Genomic DNA, 6,072 nt, shown 5'->3' with positions numbered 1-6,072 from the left:
GAAACCTTGATAAGAGCAGAGCAGTGAAACCCCAAGAAGGTACTGCAAGCTGTAAACAACAAGTAGAGGAAGAAACTGAGTTCTAACCAGGCATCTACGAAAAACCGTGGGGGTTTTTACTTGCAGAATGAAGGCAAGGAATTGAAATAACCGTGGTGCGCAGGTGTATAGATTTTTGTTCACAAAATTATGCCCCACCTATACACAAGAAACTGGCCCTTCAGAGAGGCTCTGTGAATATCGCACTTTGCAATGCAGCTTGATCCTGCACCACGGTTTTGCTTGGGTGAAGGTTATGCTGCTTCCGAGTATCCTTGCCACTTTCGCCTTCTGGGTGTTCACCCCCTTTGGACAACCCTGTACTTCCAGAACCTAGATAACATTTCTTATTTGTGTGCACACATCTACACTGTCATTCAAGAACTGATATCCACCTTAAATGCAAAAAAATCAGCCCTGCAGAGACACTGTGCCCATAACCTACATTCCAATCGTTCTTGAGAGCATATGATGGTTTGCCTTAGTCTAAGGCTATACTGCTTCGGAGGGTCTTTGCTAACTGCCTCCTTTTGGTTTTCATCTTCTTCTGTTGACCCTGTAATTACAGTATCTAAGATATCATTCCTGGTGCTTATACGGTATCCTTCAAGAACTTCTGTCCCCTCTATGCACAAGAAATCAGCCCTGCAGAGAAACTGTGCCCATAACCTACATTCCAGTGGCTCTCGACAGCATATGGCAGTTTGCCTTGGTCGAAGGCTATACTGCTTTGGAGGGTCTTTGCCATCTGCCGCCTTTCGGTTTTCATCTTCTTCTGGTGACCCTGTAATTGCAATATCTAAGATATCATTCCTGGTGCCTATACAGTTTCCTTCAAGAACTTCTGTCCCCCCTATACACAAGAAATCAACCCTGCAGAGAAACTGCACATATAACCTACTGAGAGCATACAAGATCCTTCCTTTCTCTAAGCCTATAGCCCCTGCACGTATCTTTGCCTTCTTCATCTTCTTGCTCTTCACCTTCTTCTGATGAGCTGGTTAGAGCAGAACCTTTACAACGTCGCCAACACTGAACTCTTCAAACACTGCTGCAAGTTGTATTACTCCCAAAAGGTACCACACAGATAGCGATGGGTTTTATTGTTACCAGCATGGGTATGACACGCAAGATGTGAAACGCTGCCAAAGCTCCGGAGCCATTTGTGCATGACACATTCCAGAAACTCAGAATCAGCAGAGAGGAGCGTGCGTATAGGTCATGGGCAAAGGTCTGGCCTTGGTGGAATTGCTGGGTGACTTGCCACCAGCCTCCATGAGCATAACAAGGGGCCACATTCTGCTGTCACCTTGCTTAGCAACGAGGCAGCTACCATGAGAAGAGCTATTTCAGAAAGTTCCCTCTCAATATTGCGAGGTAGTGCTTCCGGGACATTTTTGGAATGTCCTGACAGCAGCAAGACTTTATCTGCTTCTGTGGTTTCAGATCTTGCCTCTGCCATAGCTCTGCCACGGGCAATATCAGGGAAGTTCCCCAACGAGAAAAAAGGAGTCTGATGCCTACAGAGAAAGTTTATGCCAGGAGCTTCTGTTTAGGAACTGGAAATTCTTCTGTGAAAGATGGTCGGAATGCCAAACATGGAGCATCCCTACCTAGCAAGCTCTTACTAATACCCTCTCACATTAATAGCTGGATGCCAGGTAAGGAATGGACGTGGCCTCTTCAATGGCCAGCTTACCCACTCCGAGTAATTTCATTCTATTCCTTGGCTAGCATTGCCTTTTCCTTGTCTGAACCAAAACAGTAGTTCTGCTTTCTGAATGACGGAGATAAAAATTGCATGGGGCACACAGGCAGAGCACAAGGAAAACAGGGAAAGGAGTCTGGGGTCTCTACCAGCCCCCCTCCCTCACCCTCTAGCGCTCTCCTCTTTCATCAGAGATGCAGGAATGTCTTGCCCTTAGAATCCCAGAGTTTTCACTTTGCCCATGAAAGAATTGCCTCATACTCTCACCTCCCAGTCAACGCACGCTTTTCAGCAGCTTTCTACAAGCAACTGCCTTCTCCTGAAAACCTTCAAGTGTCCTCTGGCTCATCCAATGCAAAGTTACTAAGGCCCTTCATGACTTATCCTCGTTCCTCATCCCATTTCCCACTGCATACGACAGCCCCCGATTCCAAACGGGCCCTCACAACAGCTTCCATCAGCTACCTGTGCAACACACAAACGCAGAAGCGCTACATTCGTCCGATCTCTGTACTCGGCAGGAGCTTTTCCTACACATCCAGTGGTCTACCTTGCTTCCTGAAAATTCCCGTGATGCTGCTCAAAAGCCATGAACCCTGATGAACAGGCTAGTGCTGACATCATCCCTGCTTACCACTCGGAGTCAGACTCTCCCTTTCTTTGCGTTCCCCGCCTGTCTAGAGCCAGCTGCTGACTTCTGCCCTGCCTTAGCTCGTAAGCATTTGGGGAAAGGACCCGTTCTCTTTGCTGACCATCTGCACAGAGTTCACAAGGGCAGGGAGGCCCATGTGGAGGCCATGCCTACGGCTTGCAAGCTCTGCGGCAATAGGGAATTATGAAGAGCAGAACAAGAGGCAGTAGTTCAGCTCGTTTCCCTTTTAGGTGAGGCTCTGGGCTGCAACACGGGGGAGAAAACGGAAAGCCAGAACTAACCGACAATTTCTGCCTCGGGTTCTTGAGTTTCTTCCTGTTGCTTTCCTTGGCAGTACGTATCCAGATTTTCCTGATCAAAAGGAACAAGAACAATCAGTCCCAATTATGCTGCAGCTTGGTGCCTACCTAGTAACTTCATCCAAATGAGGCATATACACAAAACAGTAGAGTCAGATACAGTTCTTCTACTTCACAAATAGCAAGGAAGGATCGGTGGAGTACAACCACCGAGTGTTCCTTAGTTTCACAGGAGGTGCGGACTGTGTCAGCTTGCCCTTTTGCAGGCAAAAACATACCAGAAAGTGGGATGAGAAACGGAAAGTCTTTCAACAGAAGAACTGTAAATGTGTATTTAGTTCGGGGCTCCCTTGCCTCTCCGTGTTCAGTATTATTCATGGCCCAGGAAATGTTGAGATGTTTCTCAAATGTTTTTGTTTCTCAAAAAATGAAATGCCTAGCAGGCAACGGGAGACCAGAAGAATTCCGTTTAGCAAATCAAAGCTGAGGGAGAGGAAACACGGTTGCTGGCTCTAATCCTAACAGAAGTTACTGTAGTGGCAGAGGACCACGGGCTAAGCTCACGGGCAATGCTGGCCCAGGAACAGACACACCTGAAGTAGCCAACAGGAAAGTTATCATTAGAGAGCAATAATGCAAGTTCTTTTAGACAGCAGTAGGCTTTGGAAGAAGTTATTTCAGCTAAGTTAAAACTGCCACGGCATCATTTTGCTGAGTGAAATACGTTACTTACACAGAAAGGGTAAGATAAGTGCAGCTGTACTCCTTCTGCAATGCGAGAAGCCTGGAAGCATGTCGAGTCCATCATCTTCTCCATGCACACAGAACAGCAAAGGGAAGCAGGCACGAGAAAGTGTTTGAAACAATACATATAATCAGCATGACATTCTAGTACAAAATGATGGAGTCAAATGGACACTTAGCTTCGGAACGTCACCAAACCACCTCTTGCTCTGTCTCACGACCTCCCCTCGCCTTCTCCTGCTCAGGGCACAGCAGCCCCTCCAGAGCAGAGCGGTGGCGAGAGCAGCCCCCAAGACCTGGGCTCAACTCAGGCTCGCTGGGAAATCTGGGGAGAGGCCAGAGGTGCCTGCAGAGAGGGGAGTTGTACCTGTGCCAGTGTCCTGTACCCTATCTCCGTGCAGGTCCCTTCAGTCCCTCCATAGCCTTGGTATCTCCTCTCTACTGGTTCTCCTGTGTCCTTTCTGTCCCTACATATACCCCTTCTCTCCCATCCCCTCTATCCTTCCATGCGCCTTCTCTCCCACCGTATCCTTTGTATCTCCTGTCCCCTACATCCTCCCATGTCCCTGCTGTCACTCCATCTCTTGTCTATCTTCAGTACACTCCATCCTCCTGTGTCCCTTCTGTCTTAACTCTTCCTCTGTGACCCCTCTTTTCCCCCTTCTCCTCCCTTGCCCCCAGCAAACTAGGGCTGCTCACTGGGCAGCTGCCCCCTCCTGGACGCCTGGGTCCCTGGGAGCAGTCCAGCTGCCCAGAGCTGACGGGGGAGTTTGGGGTGTCCCCACACCCTTTCCCCATTCCCCAGGACTGCAACCCTGTGGGGCCTTGCCCTACTGCCTGGACCTCCACACTGACACAGACCCTGTCCCGGCCCCCGACCCCTGCCCAGTCCCCGACCCGGTCCGTAATCTGGGCCCGAATCCAATCTGGGCCCAATCTCTGACCTGGATTTGGACTCTGGACCAGTCCTCGACCTGTCCCCCAACCCAGACCAGGACCCCAGACCGGTCCCCGACCCAGACCTGGTTTCCAGACCAGTCCCTTACTCAGCTCCCAACCTGGACCCAGACTCCACACCAGTCCCCAGCCTGGACCCTTACCTTGGACCATTCCACGACCTGGACCAGGTCCCCTGCCTCGTGCCCGATCCAGACCCGGTTCCATACCCTCACTCGGCCCCCAACCTGGCCCTTGATCCAAACCCCGACCACAGCCCCATCCCCGACCTGGTCACAGTCCTGTATCCCCACCTGGACCCCAACTGAAATCTCGTCTGCACTCCAATCTCCGACCAGGACCCGGCCCCAGCCCCGGCCCGGCCCCAGCCCCATCCCAAGCGCCACCCCGGCCCCAGGCCCGGCCCCGGCTCCGACTCGCCCCATCCCCGGCCCCACCCGCTGCCGCCAGCGCCCTCCCGCTACCGACCCGGGACCCCGCTGCTGGCCCCGGCCCGAGCCCCGCGAGCAGCCGCGAGCAGCCCCTGCCCGTGGCAGGCGCCGCCCGGACACCTCCGCTCCTCCCAAGCCGCGCTGCCTCTGGGCCCTCCGACGGCTCCGTGTCTGTCGCCTCCCGCTCTCGCCACCTGCGTCCCCCGACGACAGGCCTCCTCCTCGCTCGCCGGCTCCATCGGATGACACCGGTAGGGACACAGCTGCCTCAGACGACGCTGCCGTTACAGACACAGCTGCGTGCTCTGAAACCGCCGTAACGGACACAGCTGCCTGCTCGAAACCGCCGTTGCCACGACATCTGCGTTCTGCGAGGCCGCCGTTGCCGGGACACCTGGGCCCCTCGGAGGCCTGGCCTCGGCCCCCTCCTGGGCAGCGCGGGCAGAGCACAGGGCGCATCTCGACACACGCTGCCAAGCAGCTGCCGCTGCCGCTCCCGGGGCTGCAGCCCAAGGCAGACGGCAGGGCCGATGCTGCGGCGCGGGGCAGGGCAGATCCCACGGCAGGATCCCAAGGCAGATTCTGCGGCAAGGGCCAGGGCAGGATCCTGCAGCACATCCTGGCGCAGTAGCCCAGGCATCATCCCACTGCAGTTCCCAGAGCACATCCCAGGGCAGGGTCCTGGGGCAGATGCCCAGGGCAGCATCCTGCTGCATGTCCCAGAGCACATCCCAGGGCACGATCCCGCTGTAGCAGCCTGGGGCAGGTTCCCACAGCTCTTTCTGCTGGAGTGACTCCCAGGCCCCATACCTGAGGAAGCGTACGCTCCCCCGCCTGGAAACATGGGCCCCTTCCTTGCTCCCTCCTGTGCAAAGCACTGCACACAGCGCTGCCTCTCTTAGCTGCACTCGCCCAGGGACCCCGGCCTCCGGGGCCCCTTAACTGCAGGCACCCAGGCACCCAGACCACACTCCCCCCACGGATCCAGGCATCCGCTGCCCCCAGGGAACCAGGTGTCTGGGGACCCTGCGTCAGAGGCCAATACCCTCTCACCAGGTTTGTTTAGATAGTCCACACACGGAGAGTGCAACGCTTAATAGCAAAATGTGCAATCGCAACATTTACTTCTCTGAAGAGGTCTGATATTACATGGGGTTCTTGATTCAGCAAAGCGAGGCAGCAATATACGGAGACCACACTACAAAACCTGGGGCTATGTGCGGTGTAAATGAGTGCATAGGG

The sequence above is a fragment of the Rhea pennata genome, chromosome 8 (assembly GCF_028389875.1).
Source record: "Rhea pennata isolate bPtePen1 chromosome 8, bPtePen1.pri, whole genome shotgun sequence".
Classification (NCBI taxonomy): Eukaryota; Metazoa; Chordata; class Aves; order Rheiformes; family Rheidae; genus Rhea; species Rhea pennata.
This window is presented reverse-complemented; position numbering follows the sequence as displayed.